The sequence below is a fragment of the Gossypium hirsutum genome, chromosome D04 (assembly GCF_007990345.1).
Source record: "Gossypium hirsutum isolate 1008001.06 chromosome D04, Gossypium_hirsutum_v2.1, whole genome shotgun sequence".
Lineage (NCBI taxonomy): Eukaryota > Viridiplantae > Streptophyta > Magnoliopsida > Malvales > Malvaceae > Gossypium > Gossypium hirsutum.
In genome coordinates, this window is record NC_053440.1 from 40,825,199 (window position 1) to 40,838,002 (window position 12,804).

The window sequence follows — 12,804 nt, forward strand, 5'->3', positions numbered from 1 at the left end:
TTTGCTCCAATTTTAACAATTTTCTTTTTAAAAAAACAAAGCCCCTTTGTGTTTTATTTGTTTTATATATTAATAATAATTAACTCTAAGTTGAGATCCCATCATAGATTTTCATCGTCCAATCCAATTATGGATGAGTTTCGGGTGAGGCCTTGAGTATCCGTAACATTGTGGGAAGTGCCAACCCAGCTTGTGCAAAGCAGGGGGCCATAGAATGGATATCATATATTTAAAACCCAATAAATTACCTTAATTGGACCTTGAAGGAAAGACTATAGAACTCTTCTCTCCGTTTTAAAACTTGCATTGAATTTGCCATCGGGCTGGACAACCCAACCCAAGTAGGCAATGCTGGAGCTTCCTGAACACGAGCTTTAAGCATAGTACTGCATGGAGACTTGTTCGATAATATAGATCGGTTTCCAAAGTACCCACACCATCAAAATAGGTTTTTTGAACGCTGCCAAAATAAATAAAGGGAAAAAAAAGCACCGTGCAAAACACAGGGAAAAATAAGGTCACAAAATTTGGCGATGTTTCTTATAGAAAACGTCACAAAAGTAGCTAGATTTATATACGCCACAAATACTAAGACGAAAAGTTCATAGAATTATGAAGCTCGTGGAATTTATACACAAACACACCACACAATGTTGTTCATTTAGCCACGTTTGAATATATAAACACTGTGAATGTTGCATATTTCTATTGATACGAAGCAGTTGCTAATTATGAGCAAAATTGATTGCAGGAGTAGGCACTTCTAAAAGCACTGCGATAAGCACAAATAAAACATGGGACAACAAAATTTGTTTATGTAGTTAGATTTCATTACATTTGAGGAACATGGCTCAATGAGAAGAATCTACTATCTAATTAAATTACTTTCTTAACCCATCAACCATGCAATGTCAGGGGGAGAATATCATTTACTCTTCGTTAGGCTATCAATTCCACTATTATAAGTTAGTCATACATAAGTCGTATACCCAACATACTAGACTTTAAACTCTATTACCTATTAAACTCAAGCTTTTGATATATCAAAATATGTGAGCTACATACAAATAGTCAGTTACTTACTCAGGATTGAGGTAAATCGCATATGAATGTCACAAATGAATAAATTCATAAACAGATTTAGAATGAATTCACAAGTCAATCCAAACAACCACAGCAACGTCTTTATCTTTTTGGGAATCATTCGCTCTGATGCTCAAGACAATGTGTAACATCCCAAAAACCCTATTGGTTGTAAACAATTTGATTTTGGAAAGTATATGTATTAGAATTTTCAAAACAAATAAAAAACAGAAATTATCAGTGAATAGAAGAAAAGGCCAATGGATGGCAAAGTTAGTTGAATTAAATAGTTATATTATTATGTATTAATTTAAAGTGGGGATTAAATCGCAAAAATGTGAAAAGTATTATGGTCTTAGTAACACCCCAAACCCGGCCTAAATGTTATGGCCGAATCTAGCGATGTCACATTGTAACACCCCTTACCCGTATTCGTTGCCGGAATAGGTACGAGGCATTACTAAAACACATACATTTATAAACGTATTAAACTGAGTTATAAAATTTCATACAGATTAAAACTTTCAAATTATTATCTTCGAATCACTAATTAGGGCTTACAAGGCCAAATATATATACTTATTCGATCCAAGCCTTATAGCTATCACCATTTGTTCATTTCATAGCCATATATGAACTTATAATCCTTCCCTTTCTCGTAATATGAATTTATCAATTATTACTTGCTTCTCACGAGTACCTGAATTGATCCGTATCATTCAATATCTTGTAAAGATTCGCTAATCTATCCCATATACTTTCACACAGATTAATTCACAATTCACAAGTCTTATTATTTCAAAGCTTATAAGACACATGTATATATCTATACTAACTCGTATGAGTCTCATACTCATTCATATGCTCAATAAGTCCGTTAAATCATTTCAACATCGAAGAATCCACATTATGTCAGAAACAATACTAATAACAATCATAAATCTTTTCATATTAATTTCATATACCGCTTACTGAACTTCAAATATCATTTCATAAATATGTAATTCACTAACACATCTTGCCATATACAATATCCAATTAGTGAAATCACTTAGTTGAATTCGACTTCAATAATCACAATAAATATATCACTTGAGTGTGAGTCCATGTAACACTTACCAACTTTGTCAAATTAGTGAACATCTTATGGAATTGAGTACTTTATTTTCTCGATGCCATAGTCCAACTATAGTCTTACACGTAATCACATAACATATACCGATGCCATAACCCAGCTGTGGTCTTACAAGGAATTACATATCACTTATTGCCATGGTCCTCTATGGTATTTTCCGTTAATTCGTCTTTATCACTGAACGAAAGTACTCAACCCTGTGTTCTACTTAATTTGAACTTTCTTTCCAATTTATCTATCTTTCTCAACAATCATAATTCAACCATGAATATATATAGAAGAATACATCATGTCATGCATAATACTAACAAATAATTGTTTGGTTTCATTAATATGAATTTACAATTCAATTCTTAATAACTAATTGAAATGAAACATTATGTCATTTCTAATTCAACGTTTATCAAATATAATCGGCATATGACCAATTTATATACAAATCATTCATATATTTTATTTTTCCTCCTCCTCCTCTCCATTCCACATCCTTAATGTACATAACACTCTTATAAATAACATTTTCTATAATTTTACTATTCACTCACGTGTATATTCAAAGCTGTCTATTCGAGTCAGAGTCACTAAATTTTTTTATCTGGAGCTACAGAGCTCCAAATTAAGATCCGTTAATTTTACCTTAAACTAGATTCACATATCTTCTTACCATAAAATTTTCAAAATTTTTGGCTTAGCCAATAAGTACATTTTATTCGTTAAAGTTTCCCTTGTTTCACTGCTCGATAGTTTTGACATCTCTTCACTAAAAATTAATTATCTCATTGTACAGAATTTGGATGGTACTTATGTTTATTTCACTTGAAAATAGACTCATTCAGGGTTCTAAACATATAAATTTTAACCCGTAATTATTTTTTAAAATTTTTAACAATTTTCCAAAGAACAGGGGATTCCAAACTCATTCTGACCCTGTCTCACTAAAATTAAAATATCTCAAAATATATAAGTCTTTTGTTTTCTCTGTTTCTTTTATGTAAAAATAGACTCATTAAGCTTTCATTTCGTATCTTATTCACTCTCTAATTCAATTTCTACCATTTTTGGTAATTTTTCAAAGTCACACAACTGCTATTGTCCAAAACTGTTTTGTTGCTAATTCAACTTTTTCATAATTTCACTTTCTCACTTTTAATCACTATTCAATTCAAAATTCACTTTTACCTTTTCAATTCAATTCCACATATATATTCATTATTCAATTACACTTAATTGTTACATGATCTCATGTGTTTTCACTTGGTAGATTTCCCGATGAACACTTTAGAATAATAATAATTACACTGTGGAATCAGCACTTAGCAACCACCTTTATATTCAAGGTTATCCGAGGGAACCAGCACTTAGCAACCACCTTACTTACATGGATATCCAGTGGAATCATCACTTAGCAACCACCTTTATATTCGAGGATATCTGGTGGAATTAGCACTTAACAACCACCTACTTACATGGATATCTGGTGGAATTAGCGCTTAGCAACCACCTTTATATTCGAGGATATTTGGTCTAATCCGAGTGTTCAACCAGGAACCTTTACTTCACAATGTTTTACCAACTTATCCAAATTCAACCACAACTCGTAATCTGCATCAAATATCCTCGAATATTTATCCATACTTCATATATTCTATATTCTATATTCATCCATACTTCATCTAGGTACATAATCACAATTCATAATCTACATCAAATAATTATTCTATATTCAACCATAATTCATCAAAGTATTAAAATATAAATAAATAAATAAAAACAATGTATTATTCACATACAAACTCACTTTGGTGCAACAATATAAAAAATTTAGCAATTTAGTCTTTAATCTTTTCTTTTCTCCGATCAAAGTCGATTCCACTTCTTTCTTGATCTATAATAACACATTTGACTTATTTAGTACTCACATTTATCAAAACAGTCCTTGACTCAAACTTTTACAAAATTAAAATTTTACCCCTAAACTTTTGCATATTTACACTTTTTCCCCAAAGCTCATAAATTAAATTTCATCCCTTATTCTTATGTATTATGACATGCTAAACATTTTTCCCTTCTATGGCAACATCGAATTCCCACTCTAACACTTACTTATGAACATTAGGTATTTTTACCGATTATGTCGTTTTACTCGTTTTCACTTAAAATCGCTTAGCAAAAGTTGTTTAACATAATTTCAAGCTTCATATTCTACCATGAAACATCAAAATAAACACATTTCACCTATGGGTATTTTTCAAAATATAAACCTAGGTTAAATTATTGCTAGAATAAGCTAAATCACGTTACTCGGACTCTAAAAACGTAAAGAACATTAAAAACGGAGCTTGGAATCACTTACTATGGAGCTTGGAAGCTTGAAAACCCTAAATATGGCTCCCCACTTGTGAAATTCGGCCAAGGCTTGAAGATGGACAAATTTTTGGCTATGTTGACCTTTTTAATTCTTTTAATTACTAAATGACCAAAATGCCCCCAACTTAAAAATATCCTATTTCACTTATCTCATGTCCATTTTTGTCCAAAAATTTAACCAATGGTCTAATTTCAATTTAAGGACCTATAATTTAAAATTTCATAACAATTGAACACTTTTAACATGTAGAACTCAACTTTGTCCTTTTTACTAAATTGAGTGCCCAAACGTCGAAATTTTCGAATGAAATTTTCAAAAAATAATTCCATGAAATTGCAGACCATAAAAATATAATAAAAATAATTTTTTCCCTCGTCAAATTTGTGGTCATGAAACCACTGTTCCGACAAGGCCCAAAATCGGGCTGTTACATAAATACCCTTGAAGTGGAAAGGACCAAAATATGGAAGAAATTAGTGTATGAGGACTAAATTGATTAAGTAGAGAAATGAGAGGTATTAAATTATAATTTTTCCAAAATTGAAAAGTGACTTAAGGGTGGAATTATAAAAAATCATGAGGGGCAAAATAGTTATTTTCTAATTAGGATAATTATCATGTATTATCATGGTAATAATCAAAGATTACTTGGTGTTAAAATATAATTGGTTGAAATATTTTACTAATATTTATTTCAGAAAATTTTATTACTTAATTAATAGAGATACTTTAATAGAAAAGTTGTAGAGATTAGTTTCATTCACCATCATCCTCGCAATTTAGTCCTTTCCATCAAAATTCACTATTTCTACCTAGAAATTAAAGGAATTTGCATAGCCTCCACAGAGGAAAATGACAAGAAGACTATGGTGAGTATGAATATCACCTTGGATTTAAGAGAATTCAAATTGGAGAGAAAAAATATCAAGCTAAGGCTTGAAATCAATAGGACAAGATGAGAACTTCAAGATTTCATTAAGTTTTTAAGCTTAATATTGTTGAAAAAGAATGAAAATGGTGTTAAAGTAGAGTTTTCTTATATAAAGTTTTGTGTTCTTAATATGTTAGTAAAGAAAAAGAAGAGAAAGTGATGGAAAATACTGTAGAGAAAGGAAAGGATATGAAAGAGATGAGAAAAGAAAATGGTAAAACTAGTGAAGTGAAAATTTTAGCTAAAAAGAGATAAGTACTTAAAAGAATTCTTGTTTCTTTTCAAAGGACTAAAGTGAATTATGTGATAAGTTAAGTGTATTAGTGTGTTGTAAAAATCATGGACTAAAGTGTTAATGGGTTAATCCTTAGTTGTAGACATTGAGAAAGCAAATTCTTTTAAGAATATGTAAGCTGTTTGGAGAAAAAAAATCGGTAACAGTATCTCAACTTTGAAAATTCACCAAAAGTTATAGAAATTGAGTTATAGGTTGAACCAAGCATAAAATTTAAGCTTATTGAGTGTAGTTTTACATAGAAAAAACAATGTAAGTAATGAAATTGAAGATTAAGAGATAAATTAATTTAAGTGAGACAATATTAGATTGGTTTTGGGTTCCCCTTTCTGACTTTGAAAAATCATTAAAACTTGTACAAATATATTTAGGAGATGAAATTTATATGTCAAAAAGTTTAATGAGCTTATTTTAAAAAGAAACAAACAACAACATTATAGAAATCCTATACTGAAAGATAAATAATTTTCAGTGGAGAAGGGTCAGAGCTGCCTAGCAATATAGCAGAGGCAGATTTAAATAAAATATTGTATTAATTGGCTTATGTGAAAAGTCTGAAATTTTTATGGTAATGAGATCATTGAGTCTAGTTTCAATAACAACATGCAGATGATAAAGATATAAATAATTTAGCAACTACTACTCAAGTAGACAACCTTGTTAAGAGTATATGTGTAATTAGAGAAAGAATAATTAATATTACATATAGACATGTTATGCTAAAAACCTTAAATTCTCATATATATACATGTACATATAGGATGTGGAATGGAGAGAAGGATGAGGAAAGATAGCTAAAGAATATTAAGTTTCATGGGAAAATTATGAAAACAAATAAGAAAGTAAGAATCTAAAGCCATAAGAAAGTGATTTCTAGTATAGAATTTAATTATGTTTTAATTTTTTCATGAAGTGAGAATGGAAATATTGTAAACCATGTAGAGAAAGTGATATGAATTATAGTACGTGAAGAGATGATGCAAGTAAATTCATTTGTAATCTTTAACTAAATTGACTAATAAACAAAGTGTATTGATATGTATGATTAAATGATCTTGTATATAAAATTAGTAGGGGTTAAGTAAGTTAAGTGTCAAATGATGAATGAGTAATAAAAGAAAGAATAAGGAAAATGAAAGAAAGAACTAGTGTTTAAATTGTGGAAAGAAGTGGATTTCATGGCTAGTTTATGAAATGTATGAGAAGTGAAATTCAAGGAACTAAAATGAATAAATGAATTCAATACACATCTATAATATGTGCAAATGATCATGAAGAATGAATAATATATTGGCATTCAAATTAGTCTGACTTGCTTCGACAATGGATGTGATGTCTTGCGTTCGGGTCTATCGATCGGGTCGGGTGTAGGGTGTCACACAATGTATCATCCAAGTTGGACTTGATTGACAACATAATAGTCCCTTGAATCAATTTTCTCAATTTTGATTCTTCAGACTACAGACCATTTAGATTAGCTACTATATAATTTGTCTTCTCACATCACGATCTAACCATATTATGCAACTTGGTATTAGTTAAATATTAGGTAATCAATAAACAAATATCCACTTACACATTTTCCTTTTCATGCTAAAACCACTGAGGACAAATATACAAATATAATAATTTTAACAATTGAAATTTATGAATCAAATTGTTTGAAAAATTACTAGCATTTATGATGAAACAATTCCACTAAAGGTAGCAGATCCCAACATCAAGCTCCTTTATTCACTTATACACATATTCTATGGTCACCTATCTCCATACATCACTATATGCAAAATCAGATAACGGATTAAGGTTAACACTTAGCGCTACAACCAATATTAATAATTAAGATCATAATGGCCTATATGATCTCATCTACAACTTATATACATTCCACAACTAAGACTTAATTTAAAAAATACATATACATTCAAAAGTTTGGGTTCTTCTAGCTCCTATGCAACTTGTAGTATAGCTTTTCTACCTAGACGAAATCAACTACCTATGCATAGAAACACAAAATCTGTGCGTTGAGCTTCCCTTAAAGCTCATTAGTGTTCACATAAACTCTAACATAACATTTAATATATACTATATCTACTAAATACAATTTAAACACATTTCATACATTTAAGCTATGGATATTTTCTTAAACACTTTACTTTATTGAATGACCAGTTTTTGAAATTTCTAAGCTTCTTTATCATGGTTCTATTACCAACCTATTAACAATATTTTAGAACATAACTATTTATAATCATGTAGCATCTATGATCTTTTTGTTATTTTTTTAATTATTAATTATGGAAATTGTTCTTTAATCTATTGAACCACCTAAGCATACTTTAAAGCTAACTATTATCTTTTTTCCATTTCTTTAAGTCTTTATACCATGCTATGCTTTCCTCTTTGTCTTGTATTCTTTATTATGAATTAAAAACTAGATAATTATATTTGATGTTTTGTATCATTTGTGTACAATGTAAATGCCTATATATAGGCTAACTAAATAAATCTAAATAAAACTCTTAAGTATACTAGAATTCTAATTAATCTAAACAAGAAGTAGTTTTAAACTAAAATTTCTTGTTGACAAAAAACTCCTAAATAACTTAAACTACTTAATAATTATTAAAAAAATCGAAATAATAAAATAATAAAATAATAAAAGCTGATAAATACAATATTGGGATCATATATAATAAAAATTAAGCCTAAAATCGAACCCAATATGATTTAAACTTGAATTAATAACCCAAAACTCGTAATTCCTGTCATAATATTCTTGTCCAAAACTTCTGCTCGCGCAGTCTTCACTAAAATGGTCATAACTTGAGCTCTCAAACTCAAAATTGAGTGATTTAAAGTGTGTTTCGAAGATAAGAGATAGATATCCGAATGCCATGAGACATCTCAACCTAGAAATGCCAGGATCACATCCAAAAAGTCATCACAATTCTAATGATTTCCCAAGCTTGAAAATTGGTAGTTTCAATGAATGGAATTTAATAAATTTCACCCCATCTGTGCATGTATCACCACGTTAGTATTAATTCTTTATTATTATATTGTAAGCAGTTTATTGTATTATTATAATGGGATTGTTATAGATCTTCTATGTTAGCAAGTCTCAAACATAATCTATTTAAGGGAAAGACTTGTATAAGTTATTTGACAAAGAGTTTTTAGCACTTATCTTGTTTAAGTAAGGAACTTTTCTTATAGTGCAAATTGTTAGTAAAATCATTTATATTGTGGTTTTACTTGCTAAGTTCATAGAAGTGAAGTGAACTTAGTTGTGAGAGTATTGATCTTCAAAGTTTGAAGGTGAGGAAATTGTCCCAAGTGTGTGAGGAAAGTTTCACTTTTTGTAACTATTGAAGAGAGTGGATAGTTTTCACGAAGCTAGGCCCCACAGACATAAGGAATTTGAACTGCGTAAACAATTCCTATGTGTTTATATTGTTTACAGTTTTCCAATTTGGTGCCAGAGAATTGCCCACTTCCCTATCACTCCTTTCAAGCACTTAGTTTAATCACTAGAAATGGTTCAATAATTTCATTTATAAAATCATGTCCTTCTTGTGATGTAAATAGTGCTAAAACTACAAACAAAGTGATAATGGGTAAACTTTTAATCAAATTTCATATCCTTTATAGGTTGTGTATTGATTGATTGACCTATATGAGTGTGAAATGAAAATACTTCTATAAGATTTGTGATGAAATCTCTAGATCACTCATGAAAATCCAAGCGCACAGATGGCCTACTAGCTCCCAACTGTGTTGAAGAACAAAATTACAGGTGTATTGTGATTAATAAGAATTTTAGTTCACATAATGAATTTTTGGTTCATAGGTGCTTCAAATTTAACTAATCATTCAACAAATTATATCTCATTTTTTTCTAGTTTTGGTTTATAATCTAAATGGAATCAGAATCAATGCATGATATTAAAGAAGAAAATATTTAACAATTTATCCATTTTATAAAAATATGTGTGAGATTGTTCGAATGAAAGGTATTTTAAAAGAACTTATGATGCATTACTAAACCTTTTTTGTTTTTTGTTTATAAGCCATAATGATTTGTTAGACTTGTAAGAGCTAGGGAAAGGAAAGGCACAAGCATACGAAAATTGGGACTAAAAATTCAATGTAGTGCAAACCAAATGATTTCTCCTCTTTGCAACTTTCCTATCTTGACAAGTTGTCAACCTAAGGGTTGTTCTTCTTGTTCGTGTTCTTTGTTGAAATCTACATGACTCAATTTAAAGCTCAAGTTGAAGAAGAGTTGATCTATGAACCAGCATATCAAGTTGTCAATTCAAATAATAGATTAGTGTAAATACTCTTTTGACCCTTATTAATTTTGAAAATGAGCAAATTGTTCTCTTTTTCAACAAAAATTACAAAATAATTCAAAATAATTTTTAAAAATCAAAATATTTATAATACTAATGATTTAATTAATGATTCAAGTTTATAATACTAATGTGACACCCCATACCCGGTCTAGACATTACAGTCGAATTATGGAGATTACAACGTACAAGATAAAAACACACATTTAGTTTTGATGAAAATCAACTTCCACAAACAAAAAATCAATTGAATAACTCTTTTGAAAAGCACAACAAATTTCTGAAATAATTGCTCAACTATGACACTAAAATGAAAACCAATTTACTTGAAAACATTTGCATGCTAAAACATTTTGGGAGAATTTCAATTAGTCTTGCAGCGAAAAACCTTATAGCTTTTTGTATATAAAACCGTGGTTTATCTTTAAATTATCTTGAGTAAAATGTTCTTATATGATAAAAGCTTTTGCGTAGTAATATCAAAATAATCTTAATGAATTAATCCAAAAATTAAAATATCCATAATAAAATAAAAACCTAAAACAGTCCAAAAATGTCCATAATAAACAAATAAAATGTCCATATTGCTTAAACTTAAAAAAAATGAAACCTAAGCTCCCGAGTTGCCATCCATCCCTAAGTTGGAGGATTACTTGAAACAAAGCATACAAACCATGAGCTTTAAACCTAGTGTGTGATTTGGCCCATAATCTCAATACAAGCATACACATATTTCAGATCGTTTCATAGCAGATATCATATTATTTCTTATCATATCAAATTTTACTACAGTGCATATTTTTTTATGAATCATATCACATCGAATCATAATCACATCATGTCTTACCCCCATCCGCTACACACCATCTCTAACTAGCCAATCACATCATATAGGACTACAAGAGTCTATCCATCTAATCACACCAATCACACCATATAGGATTACAAGAGTCCATCCATCTACAAGAGTCCTAGAAAGCTTCGAACTTCTGAAACACTTCTCGGAGGCTTCCAATCTAATATTACCGAAATCTTGCTCGGATCAACCCAAATACCCGATGTTGATACAACATGTCCTAGAAAACTGACTTCTTGCAACCAAAACTCACATTTACTGAACTTCGCATACAACTTTTTATCACGCAAAGTCTGTAGTACTATTCTCAGATGTTCGACATGCTCGGATTCATCACAAGAATAAATCAAGATATCATCAATGAACACTACCACAAATCGATCTAAATACTGTCTAAAGATCCTATTCATTAAATCCATAAAACCAACAAGTGCATTAGTAAGTCCGAAAGGCATAACCAGAAACTCATAGTGTACCTCGTTCGGAAAGCAGTTTTCGGCACATCGGTGTAACAACCCGATTTTAACCCTAATCAGAATAGTGGTTTTGGGACCACAAATCTAAGTCTGAAAAATATTTTAATATTATTTTGTGTGTATATAATGTGTGAATTTAATTGTGTGAAATTTTCATGTTTTAATTTTGTCGTTTGAGTGACCGGTTAAAGAAAATGGCTTAATCGCTTAAAATGAAAATTTAGGGGTTAAATCTAAAGGTACCAAATTGTTGTTGTCTTTATAAAACGGAGGATTCACTACACCAAAACAGGCTTTTAGCGGCGCTTTTTTAGGCCTTTAGCGGCGCTTTTTAACGCCGCTAAGCGTCGCAAAAAAGTCGCTAATGATTGCTGTCGAAACCATTTTTTGAAAAATAAAAGTTTTAGGTTGTCGCCTTTAAAAAATGAAAATTTGGAGTCGCTACCAATATTTTATTAAGATGTGATTGGATCACCTAAAAAAAGGGCTTCGGTCTACGAGTTTTAGAAAAACGGATTCGGGAGTCAGTTACGTACGAGGAAGGATTATCACCCTTGTAACGCCCAAAATTGGTACCTAGTTAATTAATTAGTGTCTTAATGTCAAAAATTTGAAAAATATAATCCTTAGCAAAAACTTAAAACGTTACTTATTAAGACCCTTATCATTTCGAAGAAAGAAAATGTCACACCCAATGTGTTAGGGCACAACATTCTAATTTCCTCAAACATGAATTAGTCTAAAACTCGTGTAATAAAAATTTAAAAGAATATTCATTTGTTTAAGATTTAAGAAACCGCGGCCCAATACGTTAGGGCACAATTCCTCAAAATCCCAAACTTGAAATATTTCCTTTATTATTATTTTTTCAAAAAATCTTTGTCTCGAGAAATCAATACATCACATCCAATACGTTAGGATACAACATATTGAACTCCCCAACAACAAGCTTTTTATTTTATATATTTTTTATTAATAAGCAACCCTCGATCGTTGGATTTAACGAAGAAAATTGGAACCCAATACGTTAGGACTCAATTTCCTTGAAAATCCTAAATACGAGTGTTATCTCAATTTTGAAAATTTTAAAATCGAAAAAAAAATGATGTGATGCTACATTAAATATAAAATGTAATAATAAATACAACAATGGCATAGAAATAAACGAAATTAATGTACATAAACAACGACATGTAAAATATCAAATGAATATAAATGAAAACATAAATCAATAAGCAAATGAAGGAAATAAACAAAAAAAATATAAAGAGAAAAAGGTACAAAATATATATACATTTGAAA